Here is a 23722-nt window from a genome sequence, read left to right on the forward strand (position 1 = left end):
TACACAGCTCCATACATTCCCCCAAGCATCTTCCCTGGAGCAATGACTTATCTTCTTGTGTTGCTCGGTGGAAGGCTGATCAGCAGAAGACCCTTTCTGCAGAGAGGCGAGGGCTTGGAAACTGACTGGAAAGGCTAGTGATCAGAGATCACTTTCTGGTCAGATCTCTGCCCCATGGCGACCTCAGTTTCACCTTTGTTAAAGGGGAAAATTACATGAGACATTTTCTCAGCTTCCATCCGGTTCTCAAATTTGAAGATTTCTATTGCTGATGTTCTTCTCAGAGCTGCCACTATGATCTCTGAGACCTCAGGCTCAGATCTAATTAGAAGCAGTCAGAAGAGAGTGGTGGAGATTTTTCAACTCAGGAATCCATCTTCCTGCTGGGTTCAAATCCAGGCGCTACCACTTACTAACTGTATGACTAAGCCTTATTTTTCTCAACTAGAAAACAGGGACAGTAGTAGTTACAATCTTAAAATAGCTGTTGTGTTGTGTGGGTTTCAGGATAATGTAAATCAAATGCTTAGCACAAGCGCTGCCACATGATACGTAGTCAGCAAATTTTAACCACTATTCAATTTATGGCTCTACTGTTTGGAGCTTCCAAATGCCTAGAGTAAGCCATGCTGGAAGTAGTGTGTGCCTGTGGGAATGCTCACCACTCATTTCTGGAGCCTTCTTTCTGCCGTGTCCAGGAAACTGGGACCTAAATCCCATGTGCTCAGATGCTGGTCCTATTGCCGCAGCCGCCGCTGGCCTCTGCTTTGTGGCTGTTCCTGAAAGCATTGTATCTTAGTCAACACATGCCCTGCGTGTTTTGGAAATATAGTTTGGAATCAAATACATATAAAGCTCCACAAGATTTAGTGCTGAGGGCAGGGATGTGCCTAGCCCAACCTAGGTGTTCAGGGAGAGCTTCCAGAAGGCAATAGAAATCTAAAATAATTTAAGAGCTATGTCACTGAATGAAAAACTTTCACATTAATTTCCTGTCCTTCTCTCTGTTTGGAATCTTTGTCTTTAATTAAGAATGGGAGAAGTCCTGCTTTAGAGATTCAGACTCTGCATTCCAGATAGGGTTTCTGGCTCTAACAGTTTTGTATGTGCTTATCATACAAAAGACACAGCTCTGGGCTTAAAGGGCTGGCAGGTCAGGGGTGATTAGAGGAGGATTGCACAGGGGCAGCAGCTGGACCTGTGGAGGGAGGGGTAAGAGAATTTAGGGGGAGCATCACACTGTAGGGGTGGCTGGGCTGTCCGTCCTCCATGGTCAAGGGAAAGCATTCAGAGCCTTCAGCAAGGGCTGAGCCTGGGGTCTCCAGGGTGTTCGTTGAACAGATGAGCCAACAAAGTCTCATGGCTTTTAGATGCTTTTTCTGAGGCCACATGGCAGATTAGAGACAAATGCGGGACCGTTCCCCTCACTCCTAGATCAGTGAGCATCGTGGAATTTTAAAGACCCTGTGGGAGCATGCTCCTGCTGAGGTCAGGTTTGGTCGGTTCTCAGAGCAGCATGCCCAGCGAGGCACAGTCGGGGAGATGGTGGGAGGCGACGAGACGGAGAACGGCAGTGCTCTGCCATCACACAGGCCTGGGCTCAGGGCCCTTGGAAGTCACCTCCCCTTGGGGATGCCAGCGTTCTTATGTCTGAAAGAGGAATGCTGCTGTGCAGGGGTGTTCATGTCTTGAGTATTACCTATTTCTGCATCTTTGTCTGTCCTTTTAGCTCTGTGTTACCCTTTCCCCCTCTTCCTTGTCTAATAGTTAAAATTCAACTCACATTCCAAGTTCCCACTCAGCTATTTCTACATTCAGGAAGGCTTCCCCAAGCCTCAGAAAGAAGCAACTTCTCCCATCTAAATTCCTTAATCTTTTAGAGGTACATACTCCTGACTCTCAAGTCATGCTTTAAATAAGGCAACTGATGGAGGTTTAACCCCTCCCCCACCCTCAGAATGTCAACTTTGAGTTACTCAGAATCATTCTTCACAGCTCCCATCTTCATTCTTGCACATAGTAGGCATTCCATAAATCTTCCATGGAGGAATTTATAAGTAATGGAATGCTTGGCCATTCTCTGTTATTTCCTAGAATTGCAGAGCCCGGAGGAAAAGTTAGCTTCCCTCTGGAATTTCAGTTACCAGCCCTTTCCCTGAAATGAATTCTGTTATTTGGTCTGCTGGCTTTGAATTAGCTTTGTCCAGGGACTGTACTAAGCCTGTTTACCATTTAGCAGGGAAATGCTGAGAGCAGTGTTCCTGTTTGCCAGCGCCCTGAGAGTCACATAAGTGTGGGAGACCACACCCAGGGTGAGGCACAGCTCTGGTCCCTCCATCCCAGAAGAGAGTCATTGGAGCTCAAGGCAAATAAGGATCAGGAGACGGGAAAGATTGATGGATGGGCATGAAAGGACTGCTGCCTAAAATCAGTGGGAGTTTTTGGCCCCCAGAAAAGGACCGTGTCTTAGACCTCTTTGTGTATCTAAAAAGGCTTTGCTTTGTGAAGGTGCAAATGGGTACCTACACTATAAGTGAGTGAGAGAATGAAGAGATAAAGAAATGAATAGATGAGTGAGAAGCAAATGGAGGATCGAATGAATGACTGAAGGAATGAGTGCATGCATGAATCTACAAACTGATGAATGGTGAATGAAGTCCCAGAAAGGCTACGATAGCAGACTGTCTTTGCATGAAGAGCATTGATAGTCCTGCTCCCCAAGTCCCGGATCTAAGCCCCCTACTGTGAAACGTGGAAGGAGTCAGCGATACAGGAAACCTTAGTTCAGCTAGTTACCAGTAAACATATACAAGGTGCTGCTTCTTAGAGAGCTGAAAATTATAAACTCAGTTAAGAAGAGTCCTGGTCACTTTTTTTTTGGATATCAGTAGGAGTGTGGTGTCTTTGGGGAAGGTGGGAAAGTATCTCTCAGCTTTCACTCTTTTGTTGATTCATTCAAAACCTAAAGTGAAGACTGACCTACAGTGGGCTCCCTTGTGTTTCACGTTGCCCTTTATTTTGTCTGAGATTAAAAAATCCGTGTATCTGTCCACTTAGTTGCTTGTTCACTAAACAATCCCATGTGTCCTTTAACATTGCTTCCCTGATGTCTCCACCTGAGATTCCCTTTGGCCTCCCCACTCTTCTTCCACTTCCTCCTCCCTGTTTATTGCAAACTCCTATACACCCTTTCTAAAGGAGATCAGCCCTGGGTGTTCTTTGGAAGGAATGATGCTAAAGCTGAAACTCCAGTACTTTGGCCACCTCATGCAAAGAGTTGACTCATTGGAAAAGACTCTGATGCTGGGAGGGATTGGGGCAGGAGGAGAAGGGGACGACAGAGGATGAGATGGCTGGATGGCATCACCAACTCGATGGATGTGAGTTTGAGTGAACTCCAGGAGTTGGGGATGGACAGGGAGGCCTGGCATGCTGCGATTCATGGGGTCGCAGAGTCGGACACGACTGAGCGACTGAACTGACTGACTGACTGATACACCCTTTAAGGCCTCATTCAATATCACCTGCTCCCAAGCTCTTGCAGGCAAAATACAGTTCTGTCTGCCCTGCTCCCCTACAGTTACCACTCCTTCCCCTGGCTACAGTTCCAAGCATTATGTGATTACAGATGTACACATTTATCTCTCTGACTAGCTCTCAGGGAATGAGTCTTATTCTAGGGCCCCTGTCAAGGCCTGATGCTGATGGATGTTGTCTGCCCAGAGGTAAGGATGGATAGACCAGGGTATGAGTCCTTGATGGCTCCAAGTAGTACAGGAATGTGGCAGCACAGATGAGGAATTCAGGGCTACTCATAGGGAGAAGAGCTGCAAAGTTCTGCACGATGGCCCTGGAGGTGATGTTCCCATTCATCAGGCAGAGGACGAACAGTATTAGGGGAGAGAGAAGGAGTCTCTGTGTGTGTGTCTGTGTGTCTGAAAGACTGACTGAGAGAGCCCTGGGACCTTCAGACAACCTGACTTTAAACGCTTCTCTGTCCTCCAGGTGTTTTAAATGGGTCATTTTAGGGAGTAGCTGTCATCCGTTGGGCCATCACTGACGTCCCATACCCTAGCCATGGGAAGAGAACATTGGATTAATTCTTGTTATTCCAGGTGGAACTGAAAGCTTCACTGGGGCAGTAAGGGGCAGTGGGAGGTACACTCAGCTCAGATCAGGGAGTTAGGAATAGGGTGTGCAATGGTTAGGACCTCTGGTTAAAGTAAGAGACTTGGGCTCGAACTCTGACTCTGCGACTTCTTAGATGAACCTCTCTGAGCCTCAGTTTCCTCCTCTCTGAAATGAGGACCATGATAGCGTCCCTCTTATCTCCCTGATAGGGCTGTGGAGGGGCCCCAGGAGACAGTGAGCACTGCACTTCACAGGAGGTGAGGTGATTTAGCAACCCGAGGCAGTACTGGCTCTGCTCTTGCCTTTCGTCCCATCTCAGGGCAGGTCCCTTCCTCCGCTGTTGCTCCATCTGTACTGTGCCTGGGCCTTCCTTGGTGACCTCTGTGCCTTGGACCTGTGACCTCTGAGTCCACCCCTCTGGGCCCCAGAGCCATCACAGCTATGGCCACTAGAATCCTGGGCAGTTTCTCTGGTGATTCCTGTGGGAAGCTGTGAGTTTTAGATGATGGAAAAAATTCCCAGTGATGAGACAGGAGAAGGTGGATCACCTACCAGGGTTAATAATAATAGTGATGGCAAACGTTGACCTGGCCTTGCTCTTTGCTGGGCACCTTGCTCTACCTTTTCCTGGGTTATTTTATTAACCTCCTCCCAATACTTTGGCCACCTGATCCAAAGAGCCAGCTCATGGGAATGACCCTGGTGCTGGGAAAGATTGGAGGCAGGAGGAGAAGGGATGACAGAGGATGAGATGTTTGGATGGCATCACTGACTCAATGGACATGAGTTTGGGCAAACTCAGGGATATAGTGAAGGATAGAGGAGCCTGGAGTGCAGCAGTCCATGGAGTCGCAAAAAGCTGGACACACGACAACAATAACAACCCAACCCTGGAGAACAAACCCTAGTACAGTTTCCATGTTGTTGACAAGGAAACTGAGGTTCCAGGAAGGGAAGGGCCTTGTCTGTATGTCTCACAGCATATGGAGGGCAAAGCCTGATTCTGGCTGACCCCAGAGCCTGAGCTCTTGACCTCACCAGCCTCCTCCCTCCTGACCTCACCTCAAGCCAAGACGGGGTGTGTGTGGAGGTGGGGGAGAAGGCATCCAGGGTTAGACTAAGCACCTCATTTAGCCATATGGAACCACCAAACCATCTGCAGGCCTTGAAAAAAATGCTTTTCACCCCATCCCCAACCACCCCTGGATCTGTTTCTATTTAATCTGATGCCTGAATATGAAAGGATTGGGGGCAGAAGGCCAATTAGCAGATTCATTAATAGGATTAAACATCTCTTCTCTGCTCTCATCATTTCTGTGAACTAAATTCTTCTCCCTTTGTTATAGCCATCATTGCCTGTCAGAGAAGGATGGAGCACTTAAATACCTCCAAGGCTGTTAGAATCAGGCACCAGAATCAGTCCGTGTTTTCAGGGGGTCCCAAGAGGCAAGGAGGGGTCAGTGGGTGGATGAGTGGTCATCTTTGCAAAACAAACAAATACAAGAACTTGCTGGCGTGTTTGCCTTCTGCTCTCGCATTAATTTCCTTCCCGTTCTTAGCCAAACATTGGCCTAAATCTGTATCACACACATGTATGTGGAATAGCAGGTATGGACACATGGTTTTGTTTAGACAGACCTGGATTCAAAACCTGGATCTGCCAGTTATTAGCTATTTGACCTCAGGCAGGTGCCTTTGCCTCTGTGAACATCCAGAGAATTAAGATATCAATAGCAAATACCTCCAAAGTCATGATGGGGATTCAACACAACAAGGCATGTAAGATACAGAGGTCTGAATATAGCAAAGGTATGTGAGAGGCAAATGACCGCTGTCTTGGAACCATGCTACTCAAAGCGTGGTCCTCATACCAGTAGCTTCTGCATCAGCTGGGAGCTCATTAGGAATGCAGAGTCTCAGACCCCTACTGAATCCCACATCTTAACAGGATCTCCTGGTGGCTTGGAGGCCCCTGAAGTTGGAGAAGCATTGACTTAGAGCACAGATTATAGTATGTATGTGCGTGTGTATGTATCATATATGTATATATGTAACTATAGGATTATGTATCAAACTGGTAGGGACTTTGAAGCTTTCTGGTTGAAGTATCATTTTAGGATAACCAAACAAGTCCTGAGAAGACAGGCAGTCTGCCTACAGTCACACAGCTTGAGCGTCAGCCCTGGGATTTGAACCCAGGCTTCCCCTTCACTACTTTTTTTTTTTGGCAACATAATTGTTTTACAATACTGTGTTAGTTTCTGCTGTACAGCAGTGTGAGTCAGCTGTAAGTATACATATATTCCTCTTCCTCTTTAGCCACCCCACCCCGCCTTACCCCTTTAGTTGTCACAGGGCCCCGAGCTGAGCTCCCTGTGTTATGCAGCGGCTCCCCACTGGCTGGCTGTTCTCCCTGTGATAGCATGTGTGTGTCCATGCTGTCTCTCAGTTTGTACCCACCCCTTCCCCCACCGCCTACATCTGTCCACATCTGAGCTTCTATTCCTGCCCTACTAATAGGTTCATCAGTACCATTTGTCTAGATTCCGTATAAATGCATTAATATACAACATGACATTTGCTATTGCTTGTTTTTATATGAATCGCCAGGAAGTCAGATTTCCCCAGATAAGCATTTCTGCAGTTGATCCTTTTTTTAATTTTTTTTTTTTTCCCTTAAATGAAACAGAAGACCAGGATTATGTACTCTCAGTGCCCGACTGTTTGCGACCCCATGGACTGCAGCCCACCAGGCTCCTCTGTCCATGAGATTTTCTAGACAGGGATACTGGAGTGGGTTGCCATTTCCTTCTCCAGGGGATCTTCCCAACCCAGGGATTGAACCCTGGTCTCCTGCACTGCAGGCAGATTCTTTACCAAGTGAGCTACAAGGGAAGCCATTCATTTTTAATTTGCTAATTTAAAATGTTATTTCAGCCAAGAGAGATCCTGAATCTTGATTCCACAAGCCATCACCCTAGCCGTACCCCCAAGATCTGTGCTCTCTGAAGGTCTGATGGAGGAGCTCTGTTCATCCTTGTCTACTTTGCTTCCAGGACCGCAGCCCAGGCCAGGTGCCGACAGAGCCGCGGGAACCAGTGACCTGTCTCCACAAGGGGTGTGATGACAGCGCTCAGTGTGGCAGAGCAGGCTGGTCACCTGGGTGTTGTGCAAAAGCCTTTGTGTGGGATTTGAAGCCAGAAGATTTGACAGAAGTTAGTAGGAATCTAATGGACAAAGGAAGGGCCTGAAGCTTGACAGTCAAATGCCTTTTCTGGGGGGCCTGGTAGAATGCCTCTGTTGGAAAGCGAATGAACAATCTGAATTATTGTAGAAGGCTTCCTTGATAGGAAGTTCAAGTTATTCCTTCTTAATAACCTGAACTTCCTATCAAGTTATTAAGACCTGATAAGCCTTAATCAAGACTTATCCAGGGTAAATAGATTTGTTTAGGGTAGAAATTAGAGAGATGGAAAAGCACTGCTTAAGGAGGAAGAATTCTAAATTTTGAAGGCCTGCCATGTCCCAGAGCCTTGAGCACACCTAATCTTCTTCATTTGTGTAGTAGTCCTGTGATAGCTGTATTGTTATCTTCATTTTGCAGATTGACTCAGAAGCAGCCACAGTTGTTCAGCCTCTTCTTGGGGGTCAGAGGGCAAGCAGGAGGTGCCTTGAAATTGGACAGGCTTCAGATCCTTGCTCTCTAGTCACTGGAGCCTCAATTTCCCAATTTGCGAAATGAAGACAACAATACAACCGCCTGTAAGTTAGTGATTACTCAAGAAAGTAGGTTTACTTAACCGTGAAGTGAAGAGCAGGCTTGGTTAGCAACAAAACCAGCAACAGAAGCACGGAGCACGCCCCAGACAATGAAACAATGGGACGTGAGACCCACCTCCTGTCCAGTGAGCTCAGCAGTTAGTGATCCGAGGACATGCTCTCTGCACACATAAGAAACAGTAATTTGTGGCCCTAGCTTGATCATGTAGGGACAAGAAAACTCCCCTGCTCATCCTGAAGGAGGAGCTGATGATAGAAGCATAATGTCTACGCAAGAAAAAGAAGTTCTTCTCCTCCTCCCCACCTTTCCTTTGTTTATAAAACTGTAGCCCAGGAAGTTTTCAGGGTGCATCACCCCTTCACCTGCTCACTTGTAAGCCTCACAAGCATCCTATTTTATTAAAATAGGATGCCTCTTATCACTGCTTATCTATCACTTTGCTTCTCGCTAAATTCTTTCTGCGCTGAGACATCAAGGACTATGGTACCAAAGCTCTTCGGAGCCTCCCAAATGCCACTCAGTGATTTCAAAGTCAGGCTCCCATCTGCTTTCCCCTGAAGGAGAAACTGCCAGAAAGAGATGAGAGTAATGTAGGACACCATCTTTGTCCTGAAGGAGCTTCCTGCTAGTGACAATAATAATATTAACAAAATCTATAGATCTTTGACTGCGTGCTGGACACTTCAGCAGCTTGGTTTTTATATAAACCTTATGGCATCACAAGGCATTCAGCACAATTACTTGCCCCTTTACAGAGAACTGAAGAACTGAGGGCTAAGGAGGGACATGTCCAGTATCTCTTCTCTCAGAAGTGGACAGGCCAGGGTTTGAACTCAGAGGGTTTGACTCCAGCATCTGCATCCTTAATCACCAGGGTAGTCTGTATCCAGGTATCTAACTGTCCTCAACTGCAGATTGTGTAACACTGCAGAGCTTCCAAGGAGAGAAAGAGAGAGAGAGTGACATCTCTTCCCGAGGGACGGGGTGAGAGAATTAGAGAGGAAGGCTGAGAGAGGTGGTGCTTGACGTGGGTGGCAGGGCTTGGGCTTGGGCCGGGCAGGAATGCAGGTGGGACATTCTCAGCAGGAGGAGCACCATGAGGACATCTGGGAAGAGGACGAGAGAGGGGAAGGTATGAAACGACAGTGATGCTTGTGAGGTGGAGGATGTCAGCCGAAGATTATCATCAGGAATGGGAGGGAAGAGGTGGAGGCGGAGACAGGAGGTCAGGCTGTCCATGCTCCAGGAGGTGGGGGAAGGGGTTCTGGAAGATAGCAGACAGCAACGATGAGCAAAGGACAAGTAAGTGGGGACTGGGACTGTCCCCTCTAACCCAGCCTGTCTCCCCGAAAGTCTTACTTCCACCGCATTTGCTCCCCCATCCCTCCCAGTGCACTCGGGTTTCTCCTGCGTGATCTAGCAACTGACTGCCTTGAATCGCTCTATAATTCCTCCCTGTAAACATGTTTGACTCTCAGTTAAGAGTATGCTGTCCTCAATGACAGGGACTTTTCTGTCTGCCCTTCTGAGCTCCTGCAAGAAGCTCAACACAGTTTTAAGCCCACAACTGGTACTTGGTGACTTGACTTGGTGTTTCACAGAGATGCAGGAGAACTTGGGATTCCCTAATTGGGATGAATGTGCCAAAGAAGCTTGGGCACAACTCTGACACAGCCCCTCACAGGATCTGAATGTCAAAGATCGTGGTTTAGAGCAGAAACATGAGACCACTGGGGACTGTTCCATAACCATTTACTAAGAGTTGATGCAGGAAAAAAAAAAAAACATGTGGGGTATTGGGTAACATAGAACCAAAGGCCAGTCCTAACTTGCCCCTTATGAGCTGTGTGGTTTAAGAAAATTGTTTAAGTCTTCTCTGCATGCCAGCTTCTTCATCTATGAAGTAATAACAGTCATGATATCAACTCATTGAATTGTCATGGGGATTAAATGAGATAATGTGCATGTATGTGTTTGGGAAAGATTGAGGGCAGGAGGAGAAGGGGACGACAGAGGATGAGATGGTTGGATGGCATCACCAACTCAATGAACATGAGTCTGAGTAAGCTCTGGGAGTTGCAACAGTAAAGTACACAGAAGCACAGCTACTTGTAGTAACTGCACACGCATGCAGTGGGTGCGTGTGACAATGTTCGCCGACGTGTGAACTGATTTATGTGATTGGATGTGCGAACGCACCTTTGCATCTTCAAAGTGTGCAGCTTGACGGATCGTGTGCGGGGGGCTTTCTGTAGTGGTGTTGGTGATGGGACTGCTGTGGTAGTCATGCAGCGAAGCGTGTGTTCGTGGTGGTGGTGCTCACAGCAGGAGTGGTGATAGGAGTGCTGTAGTAGTCGTGTGGTGAAGGGTGTGCTCGTGTGGTGGTGGTCACAGCAGGGGCGGCGGTGGTGGCGATGGAGTGGTGCGAGCAGCGGTGCTGGCTGCAGGGCGATGGTGGGTGGTGGTGATGGTGGTGATGGCGATGGTGGCTGTGGCGGTGGCGGTGGTGATGGTGGTAGCACAGGTGGGTTTGAGGCTCTCATGCCCCTCATCCAATCTGTCTTCTTCAACTAGGCTGCACAGAAAGATTTCCAACGCCCAGAATTTGAATTCCCCCCGCTGTACTTGTCAACAATAGAAAAGAGTAAGACAAATCAAGCTCGTGCCTCTAGATTTTACTTTTATTCATGGTAGGTACTTGCAGAATCCTTTTCGTATAAGCTTTCTCAACACTTGCATCCCACTACTGTGCCAGGCCTGGTGTGTAGTCCGTCTTCAATAAATATCTGTGCAAGGAAAGATTAATGCTGCAGAAGGACACAGTCCATGCTCTTAGATGAACTCACTGGTTAAATGTCTCACCTCCAAAGGTCCATCGGGCAGCTCCCTAGCACATCAGAACATGCCTGCCCTCACGCCAGGACCAGGGTGGGCGTGCCGCAGCCCTTCTTATCTGGCAAGCTGGGAAGACTTCCCAGAGGTGCGCCTGGCCTGCACGCACTCTGCCCTATTTCTATACTGACTGAATATGAGCAAGGGTGGAGAAAATGGCATCTCCCACCAGCTGCTTCTGGGGTACTGTGCTTCCTCCTCGGCGCCCATTTTTCTGTGTGTGCAGCAAGGAGGAGAGGCACGTCCTGCCTTTAGAAAAGTTCCTCGTGGCAACAATCCCTCTGCCCAAATCCTGAGAGAGATTACAGGAGTGGCTTCAAGCCTAGCATCTCCATAGCCCACCTTTTACCCTGGGCAAGTGAGAGGCGCCTGTTGGGCCTCTGTTCGTCTTGGGAAAGGGATAAGCACATGCCGACTGCAGTGTTCTTGGGCCTTTTAGGAGTGTGGCGCAGAGTAAGGGCTTAACGAATGGTAGTGGTTCTTAATATTGGTAGCATTTGTTGCTTCTATCACTAATGGAGAGATTAATGTAATAGGTGATGGGTAATGACAGACCAGAGATTTGTGTGTCCGTCTTTGGCACGTGCATGCTCAGCTGTATCCAACTCTTTGAGACCTCATGGACTGTAGTCCACCAGGCTCCTCTGTCCATGGAATTTTCCAGGCAAGAAATACTGGAGTGGGTTGCCATACCCTCCTCCAGGGAATCTTCCCGACCCAGGGATCAAATCCGAGTCTCTTACATTTCCACATTGGCAGGCGGGTTCTTTACCGCCTGTCCACCTGGAGGCATGGCTTCACCTTGAACCCCCTGGTCCTGGAACTCTGAGCCTGAGTGGATCCTCTGAATGGATCGCACAGTGTTGGTGGGATTGCTTGGAAAAAAATGAAGATAACCTTTTGGCATTTGGGGCCAGCTACTATTTTGACAAAGAGTTCAATTGAAGACCAAATAATCTTAGATTTAAATCCCAGGCTTGCCTCGTACTGACTGTGTGACTCTGGGTAAGTTACTAGGTGAATCGTGGTTTCTTCTGGTGTCCAGTGAAGTTGATAATACTGAGCACATCAGCTCCTTCGAAGAGTAAGAAAAGTCAAGTGTAAGTGGACCTGGGAATGGGGATTTGTCCCAAAGCAGCTCAGGACGGGAGGTAATGGAAAGACCAAAGTGGTTTGGGGATTAGAGCTGCTTACAGCCTTTATCGGTCCTGGAGTTGATATATTGTTCCCCAAAACCCTGAAACAGAATCAAGAAAGCAATGAAGGGAAGGAGAGCTTTAAAGGAGATGTAAACATGTGGAGTGCAGGCAGCAGGCTGCCTGCCCACAGCAAACACTCAGTACAGGGAGAATTCATTCACTGGCGGCGTTTTTATTGTTGTGACTATTATTGTTGTTTAGAGGTGTATTGGGGAACCCAGGCAGAAAGAAGAACTCATGCAAAGACACCAGGTGAGTGTGGGGTGGAGGGATGGATGGAAACTGGGCTGGATCTGTTCAAGGTTGCAAAGCACCGAGTGTGATCTGTAGCGGATGGAAACGGAGGCAGGCTGCCCCTCTCCCCGCCTCAGACTTCTGGTTTCGCCCAGTGACTCTACACGCGGATCAAGAGTTCTTTCAGCGGTGTTTGGTATCTGTGCATTTGTGTAGGGAGAGATAAAGCTTGCTGCCCTGAATGGAGCATCAGACACTGGGCTGGGCATGTCTGCTGGTGGTGGTGGTGGTTTAGTCACTCAGTCATGTCTGACTCTTTTCAACCCCATGGACTGTAGTCTGCCAGGCTCTTCTGTCCATGGGATTCTCCAGACAAGAGTACTGGAGCAGGTTGCCCTGCCCTCCTCCAAGGGATCTTCCTGACCCAGGTATCAAACCCCAACCACTTATGTGTCCTGCATTGGCAGGCAGGTTCTTTATGGCTAGTGCCACCCGGAGAGCCAGACTTTCCACTTGCTGCCTGGCATTAGCTCCACTGACACTCGATGAGGCTGAGGCTCAGGAAAGCTGCTTCTGTGGGAACTCAATGCAATGCAAGACTACTCCCACTTCTCCTGGCTGCCAGCTCTGTGATCTCTCCCTGGCGGCTCACTCATCATTGGACCTGACAACGTAAGAGGCTCCCATCCCTTCTCTCCTTCTCCTCCTGCCTTTCTTGGCCTTCTTCCAAAACTTTGGAAGAGCAATAAACCGACTCAAGAGACGGAGAAAGGCTATAGGAAGCTCAAACCCGAAATCAAGTTAGCCTTCGTACAACCTCCATCTGAGCTGCCTGAGAGACAAGCCCCACCCCCGCCCCCGCCACTGTTGCACTTATATCAGTGGGGCAGCAGCCAGACTGAATGACTCAGGGGTCCCCAGCCTCCGGGGTCTCACGCCTGATGGTCTGGGGTGGAGCTGATGGAATAGTAATAGCAGCAAAGCGCACAATGAACGTAATGCTCTGAATCACCCTGAAAGCATCCCACCCCCCACCCCAGTCTGCGGGAAAATTGTCTTCCATGAAGCCAGTCCCTCATGCCAGAAAGGCTGAGGAACCACGGAAAAGACTGGCACACTTTGTTCCTCTTAATCCAGACCTGAATTTGAATGCAGGATACTGAATTCTGAATACTGAATGCAGAAGGCATTCCATGTAACGGCGAAATGCACAGCCTTAGAAGCTAGGCAGTTCTTGTCTGGCTCTGCCTTTCTTGAACTGTGTCATCTTGGGTAAGTCACCTATTCTCTCTGAACCTCAGATCTGTCTTCTGTAAAATAGGGCTGATAGCTCCCTCCAATGTTGTTGTAAGGATTAACAGGAAAGTTGTATATAAAATACCTACGCCATAATGGGCACTCATTTGAGGGTTAACAATAGTTTTGGCTGTTATGTTTTGGCCCAGTGAGTTCCAAGCCGTAGTCTTGATAAATATGGGCTCCTCTGCAACTGCAGGCTTCCCTGGTAGCTCAGTTGGTAAAGAATATGTCGGCAATGCAGGAGACCCTGGTTCAATTCCTGGGTTGGGAAGATCCACTGGAGAAGGGATAGGCTACCCACTCCGATATTCTTGGGCTTCCTTTGTGGCTCAGCTGGTAAAGAATCTGTCTGCAATGGTGGAGAACTGGGTTCGATCCCTGGGTTGGGAAGATCCCCTGGAGAAGGGAAAGGCTACCCACTGCAGTATCACTGTCCTGGAGAATATCATGGACTGTATAGTCCATGGGGTCACAAGGAGTCGGAACCACCTCTGCAACCACAGTCCTAGTCCCCAGCACAAGTGTGACAGTTCCTGGCATCTCTGTCATTCCCCCGTCTATGAATTATGGCAGACCTTGCTCATCCGTTATAGTACTTTTTCTTCTGAGCCAGAATGTGATTCAGAATCCTTCTTAACACAGCATCCCAGGCAGTCACTACCAATTGATTACAGTTGACATGCTGCTAAGTCGCTTCAGTCGTGTCCGACTCTGTACGACCCCATAGACGGCAGCCCACCAGGCTCCCCCATCCCTGGGACTCTCCAGGCAAGAACACTGGAGTGGGTTGCCATTTCCTTCTCCAATGCATAAAAGTGAAAAGTGAAAGTGAAGTCGCTCAGTTGTGTCCGACTCTTAGCAACCCCATGGACTTCAGCCTACCAGGCTCCTCCGTCCGTGGGATTTTCCAGGCAAGAATACTGGAGTGGGGTGCCATTGCCTTCTCCGCAGTTGACATGAAGGGGCATGAAATGTATTTGCATCCTGGCTCTGATGAAGTTCACATCTTCTGCTCCCTTTATACAGTCCAGATTGTCTTTCTGCTCTGTCTCCTTCTGCTTTTGTGAGTGCATTTCTGTGCTGTGTGTGTTTAAACCCTTCATTTAGGCTGAAAGACCATTCCAGTCATTGGTGTGTTGGTTTATTTGCACAGATTTCTATACTTTCAGAGTCTCGTTTACCATGTCACACCTGTGGCTTGGGATCTGCAAGTAACATCAGCTCATATCTGGGAAGGAGGGCGGGTGAGAATCAAGTTAGAACTTGGGAAAGCATACCCACTCACAGCCCTCACCATCAGCCACCTTTAGAAATGACATAAGAGATGGTGTTTGGATATGAATTTGCAGTTTCAGAAGATTTAAAATTCCATTGCCTGATGACTGTAATCTCTAGGAGGCAGGATTAGAATAGAAAATTTATTCTGGAGTGTGATGCTTGCTGCTGTAACAAATAGGCCCCGATATTTCAAGGGCTTAACGTGTAGAAGTTTGCCCTTCATGAAACTGTTCGGTGTGGGTGTTCCTGGTGGGCCAGTAGCTTTCTTCCATGCGGTCACTTAGGGATTCAACTTCCTTCGGTCTTGTCACTCCACTAACCCTAGGGCCTCCTTTACATCTAGCTGAAGGGGTAGAGAGAGCACACTGCTTGTTAACCACTGGAACCCAGCCATGGCTAGCATCACTTACACACTAATTTCACTGGGGAGAGCTTGCTCTTAATCCCACCCAGATGTGGCAGGGAGGTGGGGTTGGGGAGGGAGGCAGAAGATGTGGTCCCTGGCTGGCCCAGCAGCGACTTTTCACCCTCGGGGAAGCACAAGATGGAGGCAGGGTGAAGACCACGGACAGGCCCGCCACAGACAGGAGTTCAGGGGTGAGCACCCGATCAACTGGGCGGGGTCCTGCCTGGGGAGCGAGTCTAAGTCCAGATGCTATTTGGTCATCTTAGGCATTGAGAAAGGCAGCTCACCAACCAGAGGTCAGTTGGCAGGGTCCAAACCAAACCTGCCCAGGGAAGTCCTGCCCTGCCCAGGGATGTGGCCTGCGTGATCCTGCTGTTATCTCTCTCCCTCCTGGGGAAAGGATGGAGCAGACAGTCAGTGTCTGATGCCATTAAGCCTTCTAGTGCTTCAGCCAACATTCCAGATGATTCTAGATCCATCAGGAAACTTTATTATTATAACGTCCCTCCCCAGGCAGCTCTGCTTCCAGGGAGAGACGGTACTGGTCACAACAGCTTCTGCGGTCCTGTTCTGCAAGGCAGTTCCTTTTCTCAGGGTGCTTTGTATTTTGGTCTCATGATCTGGGTTAATGGGAGTGTTCTCCTGACAGATGGGTCCCTTCTGGGTGTGCCAGCAAAAGCAGGTTTCTGAACCTCCAAGGCTGGGGGCCAGAGGCTGGGGAATTCGCCAAGGTAAATGCCACCTTATGAGGTCTCTGGGAGGCAGCCAGCAGCCTCCCCTGGGCACCATTCTTGCCTCATCATGAGGCATCTTTGGCTGGCCCGTGAGCTTATGAGAGCCACATTTGCAAACCCATAGGCCTGGGGCTGTTTCCAGCCCTGATGTTCTGGCAGCTTCTTCCTGATCTCGGTATAGAAAGAAACAGGAAGGAGAGGAAGTGAGAGAGAGAGAAGGGGAAAAAAAAAAAAAAAACAAGCCAGTGCCTAGTTTTCCCTCCAAAGCAAACCTTGTGAGCCTCATCTGTATAGGATTTGGAACAAAGGAATCTCGGTGCTTTGATTATCATGTCTGCAGTGGCTGTTGAAATAAGTCTGACACTCACCAGTGCCTTAGTAGGAATTAGAGTTACATCGGAAGACCTGAGGCTACTGAGTAAACCGATTAGCTGCTCGCTCTGCGTTGATAGGTTTTCCCCACCCCCAGGTCATAAATAGGGCCGCGGGAGACAGCAGAAGAGTGCTGGGCCGCAGTACTCGAGGACGGGGCCGTGTGCCTCCAGGAAGCCGAACCGACTGATGCAGACGGCGGGGGAGGGGGGGGGTGGCGCTCACCTGCTCCTGCCAAGAGGTCTCCCCTGGGCCAGGGACTGCAGCCCGAGGAGTGCAGCGGGCGGTGGTGAGCATCCTTGGAGCAGACTGATGCTGACTGGATTGCCAGGTGATGCTCTGGGACGCCCTTCCCCAGGAACGCGGAAGCCTTCTGCCAGGCACAATTACTGCATGGGTAATTACACGATTCAGAGCCTGCTGGAGAATCCTGGGCTGGTGCCAGAGCAGAGAGGCAGGGATTTGGGACTGTGACCGGTGCCTGCTTCTCAGGGCTGAGTTTGAAAGAAAAGGGCAATCACTTGGCCTCCTGAGAATCCTCGCTGGCAGGGCCGGCTAATGCAAAGCCGATAGAGCCTGGAGTTGATGACTTCACCCTTCCTCTGCCCCCGCCTCCAGGAGGGGTCCCAAGGTTCTAACCTAAGCTCTTTTGTGTTCTCCCTGCTTGGGAGAGCCCATCGCCCCGACAAACACTGTCAGTGCCAAGTACTCCAGCACCCACGTCCCCCTCTGAGCCTCAGCCGTGCATCTCCAAGTCACGCTGGGCATCTCCTTCAGATGTCTACTGCCGCTCATCACGCTCCAGACTGAGCTCCTCTCCACCTTACCCTAATCTGCAGCTCAGCCCTATTCTCTTCTCGGTCAGCACCACCCCAGACTCCCAACCAGAAACGCAAAAATCCTTCTAACCTTCTCCTTCTCCCCCTCCACCTGCAGGTCATCTGAGGCCAGGTTGTGTCATTTTCAGAGCGGACGTGGCTCTTATATTCTTCCTGTCCTCCTGCCCCCACCCAGGGTCGTCTCTGGCTTCCTTCCTGGGGCCTCCTCACTGGCCTCCCTGCCTGCATCCTCACTCCCTTGAAACCATCCTCCCCACCACTTCCAAATCCATCTTTCTCAATGTGACTCTGGCCCACCTTTCCATGCTTAGCGCCCTTCAGTGGTTTCCCAGCACCCTGGGAGCCAGGCTTACTCCTTTAGACTCTGCTCAGGCCCTGTGCCGTCTGGCCACACCTCTGCGCTGCATCTCCTGCCGCACTCACGACAGTCAGCACTATTGGACGCCACGGTGCACGTCCTCTAGTTCCTCAGTATGGCCTTGCTGTGCCTGAAAGTGTGGGTGGAGTGGAAGGACGAGCACCTGGGCTCTGAAGCTGGACTAAGGTTTGAATCTTGACTCCATCACTGGGTAACCTTGGGCAAGTCACTTGTCCCGAGTGTTCTGTCTTCTGATCTACAATATAGAAATAATAGTAACAAAAGAACCTATCCCTTGGGGTCATCAGGAGGGGTCAGTGCAATAACTCATGTGGAGCCCTCAGAACTGAATTTGTACACAGTAGCTCTTTTATTGAATGTTTGCTGCATGTCCCAAGGTGGATACTCAGAACACAGCAAATCTCTCCCCTGCCCCCCAAAAAAGATTTGAACCAGTCCATGTCTTCGTTTTCCAGAGGGGGAAACTGAGGTCCTGAGAGGCAAAGGGGCCGACGCCTTGCCACCTGAGGTGCCTGGCTCCTGACCCAAGCCTGGAGCTCTGTATTCCGAGGCCCAGCCCACCGAGCGTGGAGTCGGACAGCCCCCTCTGGACAGTCACATGCTCTGAGCTCTCCAAGGGCTCACCAGAGGAATCTCTTCCCTACACAGTCCCCTGAGAAGTGGGTGGGAGTAGGGGAGAAGAAAGTTGCAACTTGGTTTTGTCCCAGATGGGATGAATGAAGGGACATCTGATGGCTGGTGCAGTTAGTTGGGGGGTGGGGGGCAAGTGGGGCTTGTATCCAAGGCTTGGGGAACTTTGGCTTCCCTGGTGGCTCAGATGGTAAAGAATCTGCCTGCAAGAGACTTGGGTTTGATCCCTGAGTGGGGAAGATCCCTTGGATAAAGGAATGGCAACCCACTTCAGTATTCTTGCCTGGAGAGTTCCATAGACAGAGGAGCCTTGAGGGCTACAGTCCATGGAATTGCAGAGTTGGACATGACTGAGCGTCCAGCACTTACCAGTTGAATAACCTTGAGCAAGTGACTCAACCTTCCTGTGCCTCAGTTTGCTCTTCTGTAAAATGAGGGATCAAAACCCCCCAGGGGGTGTTGTGAGGATGAGGGCCTAAATGCCCCCACGTAGTGCCTGGGACTTAACAAAGCCTAACAGGGCATGACCAACGCTGCAGGGTCTGCAGCTCACCCGTCTCTGCACGTCATCAATGTGTGTTCCCTTTCTGGATGACAGAGAAAGGAAGACCTCCGTGAAAACCCCAGATAGAGCTTTGCTGATTGGCAGTTTTTCGAGTTAATTTGGGAGCCTTGACTTTGGCGGCCATGTGTCTCTGACTCAGGCTGCAGTTTTGCAATGCCAGCCAAACGTGGTGACAGGCCCCTTTCCTAGGCAGCTGAGCAGAGGCAGGAGTGCTCTGGAAGCTTCTCCTGGGGTGGAGGGGGGAGGGGCGAGCCATCTGATTCCCCAGGGTCTGCCTGGATGAAGGCATTCATTCCAGTGATTGTGTCTCTGGCGTTCCCCTTGGCAAGGGGTGATGGTTAGTTCCTGTCCTATGCTTAGAAGCCTCACATCTGCCAGTCGCCAGGGAGACAGTGCCACCGTCCAGAACGCTAGAGCCAGCCAGGCTGCTCTCCTGGGGCGGACTTCTCTCCAGACTCCGTGCAGTTCCATCTCACAACCATCCTTGGAATTTCTTCCCAGCGCCAGGCCCCAGCTTAGTCCCGCCGAGTCTCCCAGTGCCGGCTCCCACTGCCAGCCCTGGCTCATCGGGTACTTTCTCCTTCTGCTGTTTTTCAGTCACTCAATTGTGTCCGACTCTGACCCCATGGACTGCAGCACTCTGGGCTTCCCTGTCCTTCTCTATCTCCCAGAGTTTGCTTAAACTCATGTCTATTGAGTCGGTGCTGCTATCTAACCATCTCATTCTCTGCTGCCCTCCTCTCCATTTGCCTTCAATCTTTCCCAGCATCAGGATCTTTTCCAAGGAGTCAGTTCTTCCATCAGGTGGCCAAAGTATTGGAACTTCAGCTTCAGCATCAGTCCTTCCAATGAATATTCAGGGTTGATTTCCTTTAGAATTAACTGGTTTGTTTTCCTTGCTGTCCAAGGGACTCTCAAAAGTCTTCTCGGGCACCACCATTCAGAAGCCTTCTCACCTACCACTGGGTTCCAAATCCGGCTCTTTCACCTTCCAGCTGTGTGAACTTGCTGAGCTCGTGTCACATTTCTGGGACTCACTTTCCTCATTTGTAAAAGTCAGTTGTTGAGACAATGAAGTCTGCACACTCTTAGTCTGCAGCCCCTATGTGGCAGCATATTGAAGAGGGGGGTGGTCCGTGCAGGCAAGAGACATGGTCAAAGACAGGGGATGGGGTTAAGGGTGGAGAGGTTCTTTCTTCCTCTTGCATATCAAGTGTCTGCTGAGCCCAAAACATGCCCCTCCAATTGAGGATCTATCCTTCTGGGCCTTGGAGAATCACAAATGAAACCCAGGGGGTGGCATGTAGGAGAGGAAGACGAGACTGTCTGTGGCTTTCATCCCGTCCTCGCCGTTCAGGACACTTCCGTCCAGCCTTGCAGCCACATCCTCCGTCTGGCCAGCACTTCCTGTCCTCTGGAACTTGGCATGCACAACATCTCCTCCAGGAAGCCTTCCTATACCTCTCCTACGTCCCAAAGCTGGATGAGATGACCCTTCTCCAGGTTTCAGGTCACCAGCACCAGGAGCCCAGCACGAAACTCCAGACCATGAGGCTTCAAGGTCTGAGTCAAAGCGTCTTCAACCTACAGTGCTTGACACTGAAAGAAAAGGAAAGTGTTAGCCTCAGTCGTGTCCAGCTCTTTGCGACCCCTCTGCCCATGGCATTCTCCAGACAAGAGTACCGAAGTGGGTTGATGTTGGAGCTATGTGTTCAGTTACTTATCTGCTAACATTCTGCCGTATTACAAAGGAGAGTTGAGACAACTGAATGTGTGCATGTTTGCTGGGCTGAAGTAGACTGAGGGGGCAGGGGTGCTAAGCCAGGAGAGCTACATGATCATGGCATCAGAAAGACCTGGGGGCGGAATTCTGATCCTAGCCCTGTGGCTTCTGTGGTCCTCTGGGGAAGTCATTTTCCTCCTGGAATCTCAATGAGCCCATAACTCATAAAATAAGGCTATGAATGACCTGAAGGACCCAGTATGAGATCCTTGCCGAAGTCAGAGATGAGGCAGAACCTGGAGATGAGTCTGACATTGGCCTCTCAGGCTGTTCAGGGATGGTCCAAAGACCCACGGCAGGTGGTCACTAGTTATTTTGCAAAAGTGCAGACTTGAAGGGCCCTCCTTGGAGGCCTGGAGATGTGGGAGGGTCACTGAGCTGGAGGTTTGCACACGTGCTTACACACTCACACTCCCGTCCCCAGCAGGCACATCGTAAGACAGCTGCAGCTTTCTCTGCCTGTCCTTGGGCTCTTAGTAACAGTGAGAACATCAAGTAAATAAATAAACAAATAAAACACCTTTGTTTTGAGAGTAACGATGTCATCTAATGCCATATAGCATGTGTTCAAGTGGCAAATTTCATCTTAATAGTTTCAAAAACAATGATCGTCCTGTATGTATAGATGCGGTGGTTCCAAAGGGGGCATTTTCTCTTTGTCTTTCACTGCACGTGGGGGAGGTGGCACGCCGCAGTGGTATCTGTGAGCTGGAGGATTCGGGAAGGCTTCTGGAGCTCACCTTGGAGCTTACCTTGGAGCTTCGAGAATTGCAGTCAGCTCTGCCCAGGGCCTGCCCTGGGGGGAAGTCTGCATCTCAGTAGCCGTCCTACTCAGGCTGCTGGGGCTCAGCCTGCCTCCCGGCTGTTCAGGAACCAGAGGCTGCCGCAGCTCCTTACCACCACCCCCCTCTCATCTCTCTCGGTACCCTGCCCCAGTCAGCAGGCCCTTTTCTCAGGAGGGAGCTGCAAGCAGCCTCTGAGCAGCAGGACAGCTGTTTCGAAGGCCCGTTAGACCCTCCCAACACCCTGTGGGCCAGTGCGAAGAGCTGTAGGCCAGAATTCAGTTCCGCTGTGGTATTTGCTGTGTGGGCGGCCTTCCTTATCTGTAGAACGGACCACTCTGCACAGCCGGCATGAGGAACTCACAAGAAGTGATCTGTCCCGTGCCGGGGCATAGCAGGAGTTGCAGAAAACCTAGCCCATCTGCCTCAGATGTCTGGAAGATGATTGGAAACAAATGTCCAAGAGTGTGGAGATTCCCTGGTGGCTCATCAGTAAAGAATCTGCCTGCAATGCAGGAGACATGGGTTCGATTCCTGGGTTGGGAACATTCCCTGAAGGAGGAAATGGCGACCCACCCTAGTCTTCTTGCCTGGAAAATCTCACAGATAAAGGAGCCTAGTGGGCTACAAAGAGCCCTAATGGGGTCGCAAAGAGTTGGACATGACTGAGCAACTGAGCACACTCACGCACAAACCATAGATTTACAAGGTAGAATAACAAAGTTGTCCAGGGTTAGAGCTTATGAATGGCTGCATTGGGATTTGAACTCACATTAGACAGCCTGACTTCAGAGTGAAGACTCTTAGTCACCAGGTCTTAAAGTCTTCCCCAAAAGTGCCTCACAACTCTCCCCTTCTGCACCTTGGTTCTTGTTGATCTCTAGACTTTAAATGCTCTCCTTCCCATCTTTTCTCCCTTGGCAAAGCTATCCTTGAATGTTGTCTCTTCTGAATGGTTTTCTTAGGGATTAATGCTGAGCCTCCTTTTTACACTGCCACAGTCACCAGTCCATTGCATAATGCTGTAGGCATATTTATTTCTGCTGGATGGCCAGCTTTTGGAGAGCAGAGACCATCTCTCTCATTTACCATTCCACACCCAGTACAGCGCCTGTCACATATAGGTGCTCGTTGCTCATGAGATATTTGTTGATTGTTTAGGTGGCAATGCAATGAAATCAAAGCACAGAAGGTTTCCAGGACTCTGGGATAGGACTGTTATTGGTGGTGATGAGTATTATGTTAATAAGAGCACGTGTCAGGTACTACAGTGGGGGCTTTGCAAACCGCTCCTTTTAATCCTCCTAACGATGCTACTGATACCACTCTTCTCATTTCTCCCTTTTTGGGCCGCCCACATGGCATGCAGGATCTTAGTTCCCTGACCAGTGATCAAACCCATACCCCTTGAAGTTGAAGCTCAGAGTCCTAACCACTGGACGGCCAGGGATTCCTACACTTTTCTCATTTTGTAGGTGAGGAAACTGGGCCTCAAGCTGAGGAAATGACTTGACCAAAGACTAGAGTGTTATGTAACTGGGTTTCCAGGACAAGGGTGGGGCTGCCTGCCTCTCTCACAACCTCTGCCTCTCATGTCCAGAGAGCTGCCCACAGGATTGGCCCTTCAGCAGTTTGTGGCTTCCAAGAATCTAGTGAGCGCTTTTCCTCCATTTAATTCTTGGCATTAGAAATTCTCCCTCCTCCTCAGTGGGAAGTCACACTCAGCCTTCCTGCTGCGCTTGCATCTAAGGCTAAGATAGCAGAGGGACCCCCATGAAGCTTTATTTGGAAGAGGTCCACCTAGAAGTATGGAATTCATTTTTGGCCAGAGTGGCGGCAGAGACAAGCAGCTCTGTGGAGGCAGTGGTTCCGGGGTCGTCTCCCTCGTGTGGCCGTGGTGCCAGTGTTGAGCAATGGGAAAATGGGCGGGGTTCCTCCTGAAGAGGCCTTGAATGTTGTCCAGGTAGAACGGCTTCCAAACCTGACGCCTTGACCTCTTGGAGATTCTGTGAATCCCCAAATATCTTCTAATAACTTCTTTCTCTGTGTAAACCAGCTGGAGTGGATGCTAGTAGTTTGCAAGCTAGAGCCTTGCCTGACAGATGCATTTCCGCAGGACAGAGTATGTGGGTTTAAGACTTAACCCTCTTCTGAAGGCAGCGTGGGCTCTGGACTGTCAGTGGGATCCGGCGAGAACAAGGCGGCATCTGTAGAAAATTAAAGAGGAGAACTGATATGCTGATGGATCTTTGGGAGCTTTCTCCTTTTACTTTAGTACATTCACACTTTTGTGCTCACAGATCACCCAAGAGTGTTGTTAAAATGCAAATTCTGATCCTGGAGGTCTGGGCTGGGACCCAGGATCCTGTGCTCCTGACGCCTCGTTTCCCCAGGTTTCGTTGAAGCTGGTAGCCTGCG

The 23722-nt window shown here is 49.7% G+C and overlaps 1 protein-coding gene and 1 long non-coding RNA gene across 6 annotated transcripts in view; one reads left to right on the forward strand and one right to left on the reverse strand.

Moving 5' to 3' along the window:
• Positions 1-23722, forward strand: part of KCNIP1 (potassium voltage-gated channel interacting protein 1) — a 405417-nt gene that overhangs the window by 147099 nt on the left and 234596 nt on the right. The gene's annotated exons all lie outside the window — the stretch shown is intronic.
• LOC139177975 (uncharacterized) overlaps positions 17871-23722 on the reverse strand; it is a 53698-nt gene continuing 47846 nt past the window's right edge. The window contains exons 2-3 of one of the 2 annotated variants that reach the window (XR_011562384.1): positions 23024-23511; positions 17871-20338 (exon numbers count right to left, since the gene is read on the reverse strand). This is a non-coding gene — a long non-coding RNA (uncharacterized lncRNA). Of the gene's footprint in view, positions 23512-23722 lie in introns of both variants that reach the window. The other variant, XR_011562383.1, reaches the window with a different exon arrangement.

This window comes from Bos indicus, chromosome 20, assembly GCF_029378745.1.
Source record: "Bos indicus isolate NIAB-ARS_2022 breed Sahiwal x Tharparkar chromosome 20, NIAB-ARS_B.indTharparkar_mat_pri_1.0, whole genome shotgun sequence".
Lineage (NCBI taxonomy): Eukaryota > Metazoa > Chordata > Mammalia > Artiodactyla > Bovidae > Bos > Bos indicus.